This window comes from Pteropus alecto, unplaced genomic scaffold, assembly GCF_000325575.1.
Source record: "Pteropus alecto unplaced genomic scaffold, ASM32557v1 scaffold164, whole genome shotgun sequence".
NCBI lineage: Eukaryota > Metazoa > Chordata > Mammalia > Chiroptera > Pteropodidae > Pteropus > Pteropus alecto.
Genome location: NW_006439568.1, coordinates 19,229,657 through 19,248,372, shown reverse-complemented (window position 1 = coordinate 19,248,372; position 18,716 = coordinate 19,229,657). Strand labels below are relative to the sequence as shown.

General features: G+C 37.0%; 1 protein-coding gene and 1 pseudogene across 15 annotated transcripts in view; one reads left to right on the top strand and one right to left on the bottom strand.

Moving 5' to 3' along the window:
• RIMS2 (regulating synaptic membrane exocytosis 2) overlaps nt 1–18,716 on the top strand; it is a 549,058-nt gene that overhangs the window by 79,457 nt on the left and 450,885 nt on the right. The window lies entirely within an intron of this gene.
• On the bottom strand, nt 12,731–13,317 carry LOC102884422 (annotated as a pseudogene).

The following is an 18,716-nucleotide window of genomic DNA, read 5'->3' as shown; positions in this document are numbered from 1 at the left end:
GTTGAGTAAAATGCAAAAAATCAGTCCATTTATAGAAGTATACAAATGTTAAAATATTTGGCATTATATAGGAAATTATGTGGTTGTTACTGAAATGTTTATATTTTCTCCATGAATATGTCTAGATATTTACTTAGATCTTGTGGCAGAAAGATGCATGGCCCTTTTTAGGAACCGAAAGAAAGCCAGAGTGACTGAAGTACGCTTTAAAGGGGGATGCTGAATAGATGTGGGCAGGTGGTAGTAGTAGCCTCAAGTACTGATAGCAGAGGTAGAGGCAGTGAGAAAGTGTTTGGTCTTTGTTTTGTCTTATTTATTTTTATATTTATATTAGAGAGCAGAAGTCTTTCACTAAGTGGTCTGTTTTCTTTGCCCTTTTTCTCTTGTTTTGTAGTTTCGATATTACAAATGTTAACGTTTTTTTTTTTTTTTGTAGCATCTTTTCATAATATCATTAGCCTCCTCTTTCTTTAGACATTGATTCCCCACTAAAAACAATAACATAGTCTGTGATCTAGCTGTGCTGCTTCTGTGGAGAGCACAGTTAGCACAGTTCTTTTCTCTTGGGCCAGTTAGAGTTCCCAAAGCAGAGTCTTCCAGAAGTCATGCTCTAGAGGGCATATGCCTGGCTGCTAGTGCTCTGGGGGCCACGATGGGAGAAAAGCTAGAGTCTTAACATTCACTTCATAAGATTTCACTTAATTTTTCTGTGTCCAGTATATTGCCCCTGCCCTCATTTTTGTCCGATATCTCCTAGTTTAATCATTCTGTTTTACCCTCTTCAGAGAAAATGCTGTCCAGTTTCTGCTGAGCTTAGGGAAAGGCATGAAAGTGAGTGAGGGAACCTGGGGCCTGACCTTGTTCTTAAAGAGACTTTCAACTTATTTTTAGTTCCACGTTTATTCCCTACTTCTAGAGATACCTGGTGCTGTCAAATCTTGAGCCTTCTGGGGTTCTGTGATATGAATTTGCTTCTTTGCTTTCTTCACTGCTGGTTTAGGATTCAGCTTTTTCAGGACTGCTGAAGATAGTACTTGTCTGTCTGCTTTGTAACTTGCTAAAATTTGCTGCATTGTGATGCAGGACAGGACAACTATTTCTGAGTGGGGTGGGGTTGGTACTGACCAAGCCCTGTACCGAGAGAAGAGGGTCCTTTGGCAGAGAGTGTAGAACGTTTGCTAGAAAACGGGTAATGCTCCACAGACAGAGTGTGGTCTTCTCTCAGAGGCAGAGAGTGAGAGGGACAGTGAGAGAGACAGTGAGAGGGACAGAGTAAAGGCTCTGAGAGGGACCCTGAGTGTTCAGGGAATTCAGTTTATATGTCATTCTTTAATTCCTGTGAGTTTTAGTTTAAAAGACTTTGGTAACCCATTTCCTTTGATATGGACATACAGTAAGGAAGGGGAAGGGGGCGAGTATGTAATGTGAAAAGGTAAGAAACAATATGTTGAGTGAAAGGCCTGCAGCAGTTCCCAGCCTTTAATCCATAGGTTCCCCAAGGTTCTAGCCATAGGGAATGACTCTCTTTTTCCTATTTCCCCTTCACAGACGTGGGGAATGGGTTGTTAGCAATCCCAGCAGAAATCTTTCTTTGTTCTGCAGGTGTCCTGGCCTGGCTGCAGGGCTGATCAGCCCACTGTAATCTCTGATCGTGGCTTTAGTAACATTTAATTCTCTTGCCTCTTCCCTACATCAATTGGGTCCCAACCCATTATATTGATAAAGAAATAAACTCTACTATTGTTCCTTTAGGAGAGTTTGAAAGAAAATTAAACTAAATGCTTATATTCATATCTCCACTTTTGGTTAATCTAATAGTTTCAGCATAATAGCTGTGGTTTATTAATTATATATATATTTTTGTACGTATGTACGTGTGTGTACCATAATCACCTTAATCCCTCCCTCTCTTTTCCTCTCTGTCTCTTTATCTATTATCTATTTTTTATGTCTGTTTTAGCAGTTTCTGAGGTGGCTATGTTTACATTTTCAGTTATAATTGTTGATTTTTCTGTTTATTTCTGAAGATTTGTCTGTTGTTTGATATATATGGGTACATATATGGGTATTATGGATATATCCTCTTTTGTTGTTTCTTTTATAGATACAGATAAATAAGTTTTAGTCCCTTTAACTCTGTTTAGTCAGCTTCTCAGTCAGGGTACAGTCTGGAGAAACAAAAATTTTAACAAGAAAGTTTTCATGTAAAGAATGAACTATTTAAAAAGGAACCCTCATACGCTGCTGGTGGGACTGCAGATTGGTACAGCCACTATGGAAAACAATATGGAGTTTCCTCAAAAAACTAAGAATTGATCTACCACATGATCCAGCAGTCCCTCTACTGGGTATTTACCCCAAAGACTCGAAAACCCCTATCTGAAAAGATATTTGCACACCAGTGTTCATAGCAGCATTACTCATAGTGGCCAGGACATGGAAGCAACCGAAGTGTTCTACAATAGATGATTGGCTAAAGATGCTGTAGTACATGTATATAATGGAATATCCCTCAGCCATAAGAAGAGATGAAATCTGCCATTTGTGACGTGGATGGACCTCGAGATAATCTTGCTAAGCGAAATAAGCCAGACAGAAAAAGTTGAAAATCACATGATATCACTTATATGTGGGATATAAACCTAAAAGCAACAAATGAACAGGACAAACAAACAGAGACTCGTGGACATGGACTGTAGACTAGTGGTTACCAGAGGGTAGGGGGTGAGAGAGGAGTGGGGATGTAGATGGGATAAAGGGGGTCAAATAAATGGTAACTGAAAGAAACTGGACTTTGGGTGGTAAACACACAATAGAAAATACAGACATCAAATTATAATATACACTTGAAAATTATATAATTGTATTAACCAATGTTACCTCAGTAAACTTAATAATAATGAAAAAAAGAATGAACTATTTATAGGCAATGAAGTGTTAAACAGGGAAAAAAAGAGAATACCCTGGGGCTGAAGGAGTACTCAGAGGAGGGATAAACTTGGAAGCCAGGGCTTTTCTTCAAGACTGGGATTCAGAACTTGTTGGAGGGAGTGTGGTTGCAGCCCATTGGATAGTGGAGAGAAGTTTGCTAGGGGCTCTGGGCAGAGCTGGTCCCCTGTCCATAGGGAGAGAATTGAAGGAAGAAAACCACAGTCCAGGGCTGGCAAATTGAAAGCTATCCTCTGGGTTGCTGGCAGGATGAGAGTAGGGGACAGGTTACTAAGGGCCAGCACATTTGTAAGAAAGGACCCCTCCACTGGCTTTTGGGCATGAAACTGCCTGCTTCAGTATTGCTGAAATTCACCCAAAATCTGCTTGTGGGGAGTATTGTTGAACTTTGTGGGAGATATGCTGGGGCATTGGCCACCTTGCCCGGAAAGCTGCTAGAAAGTCACCTGTGAGAGGTACTATTGAGGTGCTATTGAATTCTATGGCACACTTGATGGACACCCACAGAAGTCACAGGAAATCCACCCATGGGGATTGCTGCTGAACTTACCATTGCAAAGGCAGTTGGGGTTCCTGTGGACCTTATTGAGAAGCTGCCCACTGGAGTGCTGAGGAACTCTTCCTGTGAGGCCAGCTGGGATGCCCACAGAACTGGCTGCAGAGTTACCTGTGGGGGTGCTGCGGAATGAATTCACAGGATTAGCCACACTTGTATATTGTTACCAGAGCCAAAGGGGCCCGTCTGCCTGTGCACGAAGAAGAGACACGTGCAGGTACAAAGTCAGGTTTATTTTAGAGAGTCGCAAGTCCCAGAGACACAGGCAAGCTATTGCTTTCAAAACCTGCCCCTATCCCCTCAGGTGTCTCAGAAGTACAATTTATATAGAGAGAAGGAAAAAAATCATAGCATGGAAACTTAAGGAAAAGGGAAAAATCAGTACTCATGGAAACTAAGGGAGTTGGGGACATGGTTGCTACTGACTGGACGACTAGATAGGACTGGGGTAATTGATCATTATGTTCATTTCTGGAATCAGCCATAGTGACATCCTGTCTGGTCTGGTCCTGTAGCCGGTGGGGTTGTTGTTTTGCCTTGATGTGTCTGGAGCTGAAACACATTTAAGGCTAGGATGTTATCCTTAGTCCTCATGATTGTAGACCTCAGGCTTGATAAATCTTATGTCCTAAGGCTTAATGATTAAAAGAGCAGGCATACAAAGGTAAAGAGGGAGAGGGTGCAAAAAGCAAGTGAGTCCCAATGCCATTATTTGGGCAAAACCAGCTTGAATCAGAAAAAAATCTATATTAAAGAAATGAAGTGAAGTTTAAATGCGGGTACAGTGTGGTTACAGTGTCCTGTGTACCATGAAAGCTCCACAGGAACTCGGAGGAAAGAAAACATATTAAAGCCAAGCCCCAAGCCCCTTTCCCTTTCAGTGTCTCTCCTGACAAAGCTTAACATTATGTCAGTTAGAAAGGCAGAAATGTTTTAGTATCATAAGCAGAGAAGTGAAAAGTAGATTTGGAGATGAGAAGTAATAAATTGACAACTGGCATAGTCAGTTATTAAGATTATCTTCCAGCTTTTTCCCTCGTTTTTGTTTTCAAAATTTTTGTGTCCTGTGTGTTTCTTATTTTGGAAGTGAGTTTAATAAATTTAATATATTAATTGTGAGTTTAAAACATTTACATTTTTTGTAATTACTGTTAAGATAGTACTTAATTTTTTATCTCTATATTTTTAATTTACTGCTCGTGCTTTTCTTCTCCATTGTTTACCAATCTTGGATAGATAAATATTTTGTTCTACTGCTTAAAAGTTATATTCTATGTTGCTTTCATATCTTGGCTATTGTAAATAATGCTGCAGTGAACATAAGGGTGCATATATGTTTTCAAATTAGTGCTTTTGTTTTCCCTGGATAAATACCCAGAAGTGGAATTGCTGGATCTTATGATAGTTATAGTTTTATTTTTCTGAGGAACCTCCATACTGTTTTCCATAGTGGCTGTATCAATTTACATTTCTACCAATAGTGCACGAGGATTCCCTGTTTTTCTGCAGCTTCACCAACACTTATGTCATATATCTAAAACTAATATAATATTTTGTGTAGCCGTACTTCAATAAAAGTTACATTCTAGTTTTGTTCTTAGAGTGCCCATATCCTAAGACCAAAGTTATGTTCATTTATATCTCCTGACATTTTAATATATCAGTATCTGTATAATTTCTCTAATAAGACAAGTATCTTAACATATTCTCGTGTTCCTTTTGTGTAAAATTTATTTTTCCCTACTCACAATGTTGATTTTTTGTCTAGAATTTTAGTCATTTAAAAATATACTTTTGCTTTATTTTTTAAAATAAAGTTTTTACAAAATGGACAATAATAGACTTTACTAAGATAGTTGGTCACCCTTATTCCATATATACCTTGTCATATCTGTTTTTGATTTTCTTGTTATTTGAGAGCTTTTTTCTAAGTACTCACTGTTTTCAGTAGAGGTTTTTGTGTAGCAACTCTTCTTTTGTGATCTTGTATAACTGAGAATATTTTGATTACGCCCTCCTATTTGAATGACAGTTTGGATATAAACATTCCGAGTTCAAAATTTATTTCCTTCAATGTTTTAAAAACTAATGCTCTTTAGACTTTTTGTTTTCAAAAAGTAAGTCTGATTGTTTTTTCTTTGAAGATGATCTGTTCTTTCTCGCTATAATTATACAGATTTTTTTTCTGATTTTTATATCCTTTATAATTTATTAAATTTTTTCCTAGTCTAGACCCTCCATGTCATCTGTTCTGAAATCTATAGATTCTATTAACTTGAGGTATTTCATCTTTGGTTCTGGTAAATTTGTCCTTATTATTTCTTCATATGTTGTCTCTTATGTAAAAATTTTCTCTGTTACTCTTGTTGGTTAAATGTTTTCACCTTTACTTTTAACCTCTAAATCTTTTCTTTAATATTTCCTTTTTCTTTATCTTTTCCTGATAACTTCTGAGAGAGTTCTTCAATCTGAGCTTTAAATTAATTGATTTGATTAACTGACTTGTTCTTTAGCTGTTATGTTTTTTTTTGTCTGTGTCCATGTGATCTTTTTTTTTTTTTTTTTTTTTTTTTTTTTTTTTTTGGCTAGTATTCCTAATATTTTTTTCCCTTAAGTTGTTTTTCATGGTTATTTCAAAAAATGTAATCTTTGTACATTTTTGTGCAAATCTTTGTACAAATCAGTAAAGGCCAGCCAGGAGACAGAAACCATACCAGTAATTTGAACATAGAAAAAGTAATGTAAAGAATTAACTAAGGTTGCATGAAATTGGAAAGCAAAAAAAATAATGCTACATTATCCTAAAAATAGCAATTGCTAGAAATTGCTTCTACTTCTGGGACTGGGGAAATAAAGTGAAGAGGTTAGAATTATTAAAGCTTTGAAGCTTGGAGGATGGGCCCCAGGTGGCTGGGATCTCGGAAAAGGAACACTAACTAGCTGGTGCTGTTGCCTCAGCAAATATTAGAAAAACTGCAAAGGCAATTCAGGTACTGATTTAAAGAGGACCGACTACTACCAGAGTAAAGAGATGTTACTAGCATATTGCTCACAAGAACATGAAAACAGGAGGAAAGCAAACAGAAGGCACACATGAAAGAACAGGAAATAAGTTCCTTCTTTCTCTTCCAGCCTTACAGTCTTCTCACTAGTACCTCCTACTGGCAGAGCCAACATGGCTCCAGCTGGCAAAGCAGACATGTGGTGTGTAATGCCCCAGCATGAGTCAGAGAATCAAGTGTAAAGTGTAGGTTTGAAGCTGAGAAATAATAACTCAATAACTGGCACATCGTTTCTGTTTCAAAACTCTGATCAGATGGTATGTGCTTTCCAGTTTGTTCTCTTTTTCAGTTTGTAGATCAGTGTAAATTCAGCCTGCCACAGTCCTGATTTATTATCTTTTTTTTAATATATGCTGGATTAAATTTGCTGTTGGATTAAGGATTTTTTGCATTTATGTGTATGGGAGATATCAGTTAGCTGTTTTCTTTTTCTACTTTGGTATACAGTAATAATGCAGGCTTCACAAAATGAGATAGAAAGTATTCCTTCTTTTTCTATTTTTTGAAAAATAAATGTGATTTTGTGAAAGATAAGTAACTGTGAAAGATGTCTTATTTTTTCCTTAAATTTTTGATTTAGTATTGAAACCATGTGGGTTTGGAGTTTTCTTTGTGGGAAGGTTTTTATTTTCCAAATTTTCATTTAGAAGTAATTTTTGATTTACAGAAATGTTGCAAAGATCGTACAGAAAGTTGCTGTATCCTATTTACCTAGCTTTCTACAATGTTAATGATTTATATAACTATCATGTATTTATCAAAGCAAATAAAATAGTACTAGTACAATACTGTAGACTTTACTAATTTTTACTGTTTTTCCCAATAATGCCCTTTTTCTGTTCCAGGAAAGTAGGATACCGAGTTTCATTTAGTTGTCATGTCTCTGTAGTCTCTTCAAATTTGTGACAGTTTCTCAATTATTCCTTGTTTTTAATGATTTTCACATGTTGAAAAGTACATCAGGTATTTATTTTATAGAATATCTCTTATTTTGGGTTTGTTTTCTCCTGATTAGACTGAAGTTATAATTTTTGGGAAGAATTCCACGGTGGTCTCACATCAAATCAGGTGGTTACCTTTAATCATAGTGTTAAGATGGTGTCTGTCGGGTATCTCCACTGTGAAGTTACTATTTCTTCCCTTTCCATTCTCTATTGGTTAGAAGTGAGTCACTAATTCCAGTCCCCATTTAAGGGGAGAGGAGTTAAGCTCTACCAGCTTTGAGAGAGAAATATCAAAGAATTTGTAGACATATATTAAAAACAGTGATTAAGAAATATTTTGGGGGAGATATTTTGAGGCTTTGCAAATATCCCCTTTCTCCTTTAAGTTTTGACCACTATCTTACCTGCAGCAATTATTACAGTGATATTCTATCATTTTTACCTATAGTATATAAATATGCATGACTTCAGACTAATATCTTGACTTTAAATGTACAGAAGTTTAAGAATTGCTAATCTGTGCAGTATGAAAACAAATTTGTCAATTAGAGTACAGGGTTTATGCATAGTTCATTTTTGTCTTTAGCATTACAATTATCTACTTAAAAGTATCCTTTCCCAATGTTACTTAGGGTATATATAGAGAGAGAGTACTTCCTTGCTTTATAATATATATGTATGTGTATTGCTTTATAATATAATATATATGTATACATATAATATATATATACACATATACACACACACATGCGTGTTTGTATATATTACTTCCTTGCTTTCTGGTATTACAAGATAATCTAGATACATCTTATATTTTCCTTGCCTACTTTGAAAATCAGCCATTTCTGCAAGCAGCCTTGATTCCTCTGATTGGAAAGTGGTATTTAGAAGCCAAGATCTGGTGTTAGGTGTGCTCACTGCTACTGGTGTGCCACTAGTCTTAGGTCCTTTCAGTGGACAAAATGAGGAAATAAATGTATACATACTAACCTGTGTAGATAACACTTATCTATATTTCTATCTATCTACCTATCAATCATCTATCATTTTTACCTATAGTATGTAAATATGCATGACTTCAGACTAATATCTTGACTTTAAATGTACAGAAGTTTAAGAATTGCTAATCTGTGCAGTATGAAAACAAATTTGTCAATTAGAGTACAGGGTTTATGCATAGTTCATTTTTGTCTTTAGCATTACAATTATCTACTTAAAAGTATCCTTTCCCAATGTTACTTAGGGTAGCAACTTTTTTTTGACATCCTTGTCGGTGAGGTTATGATATATATTTTACATAGAGTTGGATTGTCACGTTCTGCATTCCATTCTAGGATTCCTCTGCCCTTCTGGTTGATTTTTTGAAAAATTTGTATACATTAAGATTTACTCTTTGTGATGTGAAGTTTTGTAGGTTTTGACAAATATATATATAGTCATGTGTCCAGCAACGTAGCGTTGCACAGAACAGTTCTAACACCCTGAAAATTCCCTTGTGTGATCTTTTTATTCAACTTCTCCCTGACCTTAAGTGGGAGTCAAGGGTGAATTCCCTGCGGCCCCTAGTTGGATACTTTTGAGGCATAAATACAATTAGTCTTCCCAAGGAACATAAGAATAAACAGTTTTTCCACAAATAAGAAATCATCCAGCAGGTAATTTAACATGTGCATTTGTATAGCTTACAGAAGTCGTGAAGCTGCAGTTCAAGTTCATATCTGAGATGTTAAAACATTAGTTAGCACACTTCGTAAATGTCACACATTTTTCTGCTGGTGTTATAGTAGAAATTTTTAAAGAAAGCATAGCTTTATCCTTCCTGAGTTTCAAGTGGGGCCCTTTCTGTTTGCATTGTGGGCTGACTTTCAACAGATTGCGAGGAGGTAGTTCCTCTGCTAGTAGGAAACCCTGACATGAGGCTCCACTGATGTAATCGTGGTGGATTTCTCTAGGATTAGAACTTGCAAGCGGTTAAGCCTCCATTGTTGGAGGAGAGAGCAGCCCCTTCATGAGAGGCTTGCTATGTGAGGCGAGGGCTTATGAGGTCTACCCCTCCGCAGCTTCCCACTCGCCTTTCTAGTCCCCTTCCTCCTGCAATATGTGCATTGATTATGTCTCAGTCCCAACAATGCCACTTATGGCCAATCAAGATTGAGGCCCTCCAAGCCTGCAAGATTTTTACTGCCTAGGGTCACCTTGAGATGGTCCCTGTATTATGGCAGCTAAAATTTGCACCCTTTTTGTATTCTGCTTTCTTCTCTGCGCAGTCCCAGTTATCGGACACGTTAAAGACCTCTGGCACCAAAGCAGCCTTTGGGGTTGGGGTCTATGTTCCAACTTTTGGAGCTTCCTTTGAATACTGGGCACAGACTAACTTATGAAATGTATAGCCAGGAGTGTCTGGCCCTCAGACTTTGGGCTGATGTTAATATATTCTCTAAAAGCCTCAGAAAACTGGTTAAGGCAATATAAAATACAGAAGTTATTTTGATTAAGTAAGGAATCCTTGTTTTCTACTCAGAAAACTTTTCCATAACATTAGTAGCAGACCAATAGTCTAAGAAACATTAAAAGGTAATTTTAATTTTGCATTAGCTTACTTTTGGCATTTAAATTTCCAATCTTGTTTAGTTTAATCACATAAAATTTCCTCTGAGAATTTCTTTTCACAGACCTTCTGCCACTTTCTTCATTCCTTCAGTTTGCTTCTTCTCACGCTTTCAGAAATAACCAATTTTAAAACAAACACCTTTCTTCCTTTCTTTGTGGGGATGGGGAAGCCCTCTCCCTCAAATCCTGACAATTGCCCGAAACTGGTGACTCAGATCCTCTGGCTATTTATTGGTAAGGGTCATCGGCCCATTGTTAGCAGAAATGGTGTTCTGCTAATAATAATAATAATAATAACGTTAATAATAAGGAGGTTCATGGCTCTTAGAAAAGAGTTAGGCAGGAAAATTGGTTAGGGGGTTTCCGGGTCTGCCTGCAAAGACACTGAGATCATCCTATCCTAGAAGGGGTCCTTCAAAATAAATACCCATACTTTATACCTTATGTTACCAAAAACACATTTTTCCTTTCCATCATAATTAGAGTTCTTAACTCAACAACCATATTCCATATAACACCGACAAATACAGTTCAGAGGTAATGCACATACTCATATTTCCCCATCGTCAGTATTTGTAACTTCCCTGGGGGTGCTTATCTAGTTTCCTCAGGGAGTGATGAAATAGATGGAGTCCCCAGAGAACTTGGGCTGGGCCCCTTCAGAGTCCGAGGGTGAAGGGGGAGAAGAGAACTCCTGAGATCTCCACCTGGTGCTCTTATCACTGGGTCATCTAATAAGTCTGGGTCTTGGTAAAGAAGCATAGAAGCTTGTACATAGAGGGCTTCTTCCTATTTTCCAGTTTCTTGATGTGCAATGCTATTCTCCTATCTGGAGAATCATTTACAGGCCAAACTTTTTGATCCCCCTCCCATCGTTAGTTTGTTTGGAAGTAGGAGGGTGGCCTATAGGTCCTCGCCGCTCCTCGCTGCCACTGTATTTCACTGACAACTGGGCTGTGGGGCTGTGGTTCCTGCCTTCCCTGTGGGATACAAGCTGGGAAATGCTCCTGCTGCTGGTGAGGAAGGAGGAAAGAATATTTCTCCCTAACTGGGAATCGAACCTGGGCCGCAGCAGTGAGAGCACTAAATCCTAACCACTAGACCACCAGGGAACACAATCCCAGCTCTATCTGAATCTGAAAGTATGTTACTTACCCTGAAAGGATTGTATGTGTGCCCTTGGCGTGGTGCTGGTGCCGCCTGGAAAGGCGGAAGGAGAACGGCGGGTGGCAGCACAGGTCTGGGAGTTCTCTCCGGAGTGTTAGTGAGTGCCTGTTTGATTTTTTTTTCCAAAGGCCTTCTGTTGTGTAGATTCCTAGAATAGGGCCTCCTTTGCTTCCCTCTTTGTGGAAGGCCCTGAACTTTGTCTCCCCTCCTCGCTGCCCAGGAAGACCCTGACCTGTGTCTTCTAACTGAAGACTAGGAGCTCCCTCTACCAAACATCCAATACCAAAAGATGGCCAGTTTATCTCACAAAGGGTGTGGAGATTCTGTGGGGTGAGTTTAACTCCATAATCTGATAACCCTTTCTTGAAGTTTTTGACCATCGTGGCTATGGGAGTAGGCTTTCTCTGTGTACCCCCCATGCCTCCTACGACAGACGACAATCACGCCACATGGAGTGTTGGGGGATAAGGTTGGGGAAACTTTGGAAGGGACGTCACTTGCTTCACCTTTCTCCGGCCGCTCCCCCTGTGGGGAATTTTCAGGCTCCTCTTGGCAATTGGTGGATTGGTATAAACCCCTGACCTGGATCACTGGCGTAGACTCCTCACGGAGATCCAGTGACATCATCCTAAGCCGTATGAGGTTTGTCACAGAACCGCGGATAGGGGCTCAACTCTTGCTTCGTGGGTAGGCCATGTCTCAGTCACTCAGTACTCACTCTCTTTCATACAACCTCCCACCTGTCCTGTGGAGACTGAGCAGTAGTTCCTCTTAACCCGTGGAGGACACTTGGTTACTCTCTGGACAGGGATTGGGCCTTCCTTTTGCCCAGTGTTAACCAAACACATTCCACTCTCCGCCCTATGTACCTGTGAGGTCACAGTTTCCCCTAACAAATGTAGAGTACTCAGGTGACCTCGGGAGATGATCAGTCTCCCCTTCTGCCTTATGGGGCAGGGCCTGAGCTAGCTACCCTGTGCCTTGTTTTTCCTTACCATGTCCCTGACACATCCTAGCTTTCTTGTTCCTCTGTTGTCTGATCCTTGCAGTGACTGGCAAATGGGGTTTCCCCTTCTGTCCTGTGAGGTGTCCACACGGGGTAATCCCTGGTGTGCGTTCAGCCAGCGTCTCAACAGGGCCGGTAGGGGTTTCCCCAGTGAGGTACCCAAATTCTGCCAAATGTGGGCACCGTTCCTCCACGCTTCCCGGCCAACACACCAGAAATCTGTTGCAGGAAGCGACACCCATCGGAGGAAATTGTACGCTCAGACAGCTTTGGTAGAGGAAGGAGAATTTATTGCCAGCGGAGCTCATGGGACTTAACAGCACCAAAGCACAAGCTCTCTTATGCTCAAATTCTAAAAGTAATCTTTAGTCCGAACTAAATTTGGTACTCCAAGATTAAAAAAATAACTAATGATATTTACATAATAAATATAATTTTAATCATTAAGTTCTTCTTCATCATTGAATATATGCTGTTTTTGAACCCTTGGGCATCTTGAATCATCTGAAGTTGTGGGAGCCCCTGGCTGGGTTTCTATTTTTTTTTGTTCTTTGCTTTTAGCTTGCTGGAAAGCTATGGCTGAGGCTGTCAAGAGCAGGATCTTCCCCTTCCTTCATCTTCACTTTCTTCTACTTCAGTTTTTTTCTTCTGGTTCAGGGATTCTTTTTTCTTTTTCTCTTTGTTCTTTGGAGGTTTATGTTCTCCAAGCATATTTTTAGGAAAGGTATAACTTAAGTGTCCACTTTCTCCACATTCATAACACTCAGATTTATCAAAGCAGTTTTGTCTTCAGATAAACTCAGCTGCTCTAACGTTGCCAATAGCCATGCTTGGCTTCTATCACTCTACCAAATAACTGTTGTTTATTGCTCTGGTAAAGTTTTATGCAGAGTCCTTATCCAAAAATAAAATAAATGCAACCCCTTTATCCTTCCTGGTATCTTTATCTTTTCCTCTAGTAACCTTTATAACTTTGCCATACTTGGAAAATATACTGTGCTTTACCTGGGGCCAATTCACCATTCATTTCTTCATGTAGGGGGCAGGGATCAGAAGAATGCAAACCCTCTGCTCAGTTGGGGCTCAGCTCTGACTAGCATGTCACAGTGGCTTGGGCCTTACAGGTACTGGGAGGGGTCAGGTGCTACAGATTTAGCCGATTTAGCTGCATCTCAGGCATTTTGATAGGTTATTTTTCATTTCCAATTCATTTAAAATATTTAAAATGTCTCTTGAGATTTCTTTGATCTGTGTGTTATTTAGAAGCATGTTGTTTAATCTCTCAATAGTTTTGGAACTGCAGTTTGGTTATTGATTTCTAGTTTAATTTCACTGGGAACTCAGAACATACTCTGTATGATTTGTATTTTTTTAAACTTGTTAAAGAGTGTGTTATGGTCTGGAATGTGGTCTATATTGGTGAATGTTCCGTGTGAGCTTGAGAATAATGTATATTCTGCTGTTATTAGATGAAGTGGTATAGAATGTCAATTAGATCCATTTTATTGATGATGCAGTTTAGTTCAACTATATCCTTACTGATTTTCTGCTTGCTGGATATGTTGTTTACTGATTGAGGTGTGAAGCCTTTGACTGTAACAGTGGATTCGTCTATTCCTTGTGGCTGGTTATCAGTTTTTGCCTCTTGTATTTTGACATTCGGTTGTTAGACACATTAAGGACTATTCTATGTTCTTGGACAATTCACCCCTTCATCATTATGGAATGCCACTCTTTATCTTTGATAATTTTTCTTGTTATGAAGTTGATTTCTGAAGTTAATGTGGGTACTCCAGCTTTCTCTTTACTAGTGTTAACAGTATGTCTTTCTCCATCCCTTCACTTTTAATTTATCTATGTCTTTATATTTAAGGTGGGTTTTTTATAGGCAACACATTGTCGGCTGTTATTTTTTACTTCGACAGTATCTATCTTTTAATTGGTATACTTAGATCATTCACATTTAAAGTGATTATTAATATAATTGGATTAATAGCTACCATATTTGTAACTATTCTATTCATTGCCTTTTTCTTTTATTTATTTTTAAATTTTGTCCTCTACAATTTCTCTCCCTTCTCTGGTTTAAATTCAGCATTTTATATGATTTGATTCCATATTCTCATCTCTCGTAGCATTCGAATTATACTTCCTTTAAAAATGTTTAAAATGTTTTATAATGGTTGTTGAAGAGTTTGCAAGGTACATTTACAAGTAATCAAAGTCTGCTTTCAGATAATACCGAGCCATTTTAGAGATAGTACAAATACCTTATAACAGAGTATTCCCAATTCCTCCCTCCTATTCCTTAAAAATTAGTCATTCATTTTACTTATCCATAAGCTATAATCACCAAATACAGTGTTACTATTATTTTGAATAAACTTATCTGTTAGATCAATTAAGAATAAGAAAAATGAAAGATTTTACTCTCATTTATTCTTTCTCTAATGCTTTTCTTATTTTATGCAGATATGTATCCAACTTTTATAATTTTCTTACCCCTTTTTAACATTCCTTACAAGACATATCTGTGGATGACAAATTCCCTCAAGTTTTGTTTTTCTGAGAAAGTATATATTTCCTTTTTACTTTTGAAGAATAATTTCACTGGATACAGAATTCTAGGTTGGTGGTTTTTTTTCTTTCAACACTTTAAATATTTTACTCCGCTTTCTTCTTGTTTGCACGGTCTCTGAGAAGTCCAATAAGGTATTTGTTTCTCTGTAGGTAAGGTATTTGTTTTCATTCTGGCTTCTTTCAAAAAAAACTTTTTGTCTTTTGTTTTCTGCAGTTTACATAGTATTTGCCTAGTTGTATTATTATTATTATTATTTAATGTTAATCCTTCTTGGTGTTCCTTGTGCTTCTAGGAGTGGTAGTTTTATGTCTATCTTAATTTTGGAAAATTTTCAGTCATTATTACTTCAAATAGTTCTTCGTTTCTTCCTCTCTTTTCATTCTCTTATTCCCATTACATGTATGTTATACCTTTTGTAACCGTCCCACAGTTCTTGGACATTCTGTTCCATCTTTCTTTCTTTCCTCTCTTCATCGTTTCGTTTTGAGAGTTTTTATTGACATATCTTCAAGGTCACTAATTATTTCCTTGGGTGAATGCAGTCTACTGATGAGTCTATCAAGGGCATTCTTCATTACCATTATAGTGTTATTTATTCTTAGCTTTTCCTTTCATTCTTTCTTAAACTTTCCATCTCTCTGCTCATAGTACTCACCTGTTCTTGCATGTAATCCACTTTTCCCATTAGAACCCTAAACATATTAACTCTAGTTACGTTTGTTAATCAGATGACTCTAAAATCTCTGCCATATCTGAAACTGGTTCTGATGCATGCTTTGTTTGTTCCACTGTGTTTTTTCTTGCCTTTTAGAATACATTGTATTTTTTGTTGAAATATATACAAGGTTTATCAGGTAAAAGAAAAGTATATAGATAGCACTTTTGTGTCAGGTTTTATATTTATCTGGCTAGGAATTAGGCTGTTTTTACTATGTGGTGTAGCTGTGGTATCAGAGGCTAGAATTTCTTCTATTACCCTTATATATATATTTTTTTCTAATTTAAAAAATTGTAGTGGAATACAGAAACATAAAATGTACCATCTTAGCCACTTTTAAGTGTACAGATCAGTGATATTAAATACACTTATAATGTGCTACCATTACTACCATCTATATCAAGAATGTTTTTAATGTTGTAAAACTGCAACCACAGTCATTTCCCTAATGATTAGTGAGGTTGAACATGTTTTCATGTGCTTCTTGGCCATTTGTATGTCTTCCTTTGAATTGTTTTTTTTGTTGTTGTTATTGTTGTTTTTGTTTAGTTATAGGAGTTCTTTATGTAGTCATTGCTAATTAGATAAAAATGATTTGTGAACATTTTCCCCCACTCCGTGGCTTGCCGTTTTACTCCATTGATATTGTCTTTTGATGAACAAAATTTAAAAACTTTTATGAAGTCCAGTTTGTCTATTTTTTCTCTTTTATAGCCTTTGCTTCTGATGTTATATCCAAGATATCATCGCCAAATCCAAGGTTTTGCAGCTTTTGTCTTATATTATCTTCTACAAATTTTATAGTTTTAGGTCTTACCATTTACACCTCTGATTGATTTAATTTTTGCATCCAGTGTTAAGTAAGGGTCCAACTTAATTTTTTGCATGTGGATATCCAGTTTTCTCATTTGTTGAAAAGACTATCTTTTCCCCATGTAATGGTCTTGCAACCTTTGTCAAAAAACATTTGACATTATATGTGCGGGTTTATTTCTGGGCTCTATTCTAGTCCAGTGATCTGTATCTGTCTTTATGCCAGTACCACAGTGATTACTGTAGCTTTGTAGTAAGTTTGGAATCTGGCTTTATTCTTCCTCTTTAAGATTACATTGGCTGTTTGGGGGAGATTCCATATGAAGTTAGAATGGATTTTTGTATTTCTGCATAAAACATGGGTTTTGATGAGTTGAATTGAATCCGTAGATCACTTTAGATAGTATTTGAATATTTATCTGTAGTTTTCTTGAGTCTTTGTCTGTCTTTGGTATTACAGTAATGGCGACCTCAAAAAATGCATCAAGAAGTGTTCTTTCCTCTTGAATTTTTGGGAAAGGTGAAAAGGATTGGTATTAATTCACCTTTAAATGTTTGGTAGAATTTACCAGTGAAGGTGCTAGGTCTAGGTTTTTCTTTAATAGAGATTTTTGATTAGTAATTCAATGTTCTTAACTAGTTATAGGTCTAATGAGATTTTCTATTACTTTGTGATTTCCTGGAGGGTTTTGTGTTTCTGGGAATTTGTCCATTTAATCTAGGTTGTCCAACTTGTTGGTATACAATTGTTCATAGCACTCTCACATTCCTTTTTATTTCTGCAGAATAATAGTAAAGTCCCCACTTTGATTTATGATTTTAGTCATTTAAGTCTTCTCTTTTTTTTTTTAGCCCATCTAACTAAATGTTTGTGAATTCAGTAGATCTTTTCAAGGAACCAGCTTTTAGTTTTATTAATTTTTTCTATTGTTTTCTGTTCTCAATTTCATTTACTTCTCATCTTTATTATTTTCTTTCTTCTGGTGGCTTGGGGTTAATTTTTTTTTCACCCTGGTTTCTTATGTTGTGAAGGTAGGTTATTGATTTTAAATCTTCTTTGTTTTTCGATGTGTTTATAGCTATAAATTTCTTGCTTGGCAGTTCTTTTGCTAAATCCCATAAGTTATGGCAGATTGGGGTTTTTTTTTTTTTTCACTTGTTTCTGAGTATTTTCTAATTTCCCTGGTATTTTCTTCTTTGATCCATTGTTTTTTTTAAAGAGTGTGCTATTTAATTTCTACAAATTTGCGACTTATCTGGTTTTCTTTCTGTTAATCGATTTTTCACTTCATCTTGTGGTCAGAAAAAATACTTTATATGATTTCTATGTTTAAAAATCTATGGAGACTTAATTTGTGCCATAACATATTGTCAGTACTGGAAAATGTCCTATGTGAACTTGAGAAAAATGTTTATTCTGTTCTTATTGGATAGAGGATTCTGCATGTTTGTTAGATTTAATTGGTTTATTATGTCTTGGTGTCAGTGATTTCACCTTGGAGTTCGTTGATCTTTTTGAATGTTTATATTTATTTTTAAATCAAGTTTGGGAAGTTTTCAGCCATTATTTTTTGAAATTTTCCCTCTACCTTCTCTTTCTAGCTCTCTCTTCTTCTGGAATTCCCACATCAAGCCTATGTTGGTCCTCTTGATGGTTCCCATAGGTCCCTTTGGCTCTGTCACTTTCCTTCAATCTTTTTTTTTTTCTGTCCCTCAGATTCAGTAATTTTCCTTGTTCTATCTTTACGTTTGCTGTTTTCTTCTTCCTTCTCAAATCTGCTTTTGAATCCCTTTAGAGATTTTTTAATGTCAATTATTGTACTTTCAGCTCCAAAATTTCTTTTTGGTTTCTTTTTAGGTTTTCTATCTCTTTATCGATATTTCCATTTTGTTCATATATTGTTTTCTTGACTTTCTCCACATCTTCCTTTAGTTCTTTGAGCATGTTTAAGATGGTTGTTTTAGTCTTTATCTAATAGGTCTGCCATCAGGTTTTTTTTAGGGACGGCTTTTGTTGATCCTTTTTTTTTTCCCTTTGAGTGGGTCATACTTTCCTGTTTCTCTGTATGCCTAGTGATTTTTTTTTTCCTTGTTGAAAACTGGACATTTGAATCTAATATTGTGATAACTTGGAAATATATATTGTCCTCCTTCATCCAGTTTTGTTGTTTTCTGTTGGAGGACAGGATCCTTTTTACTCACCCTGGAACCTTTAAGATGTATCAGGTTGCTCCAGGAACACGTGTACAACTACCTGCCATGGGATTGGGAATGGGTAGCTGCTAGCATGCTAAAAGCTCAAATTGACTG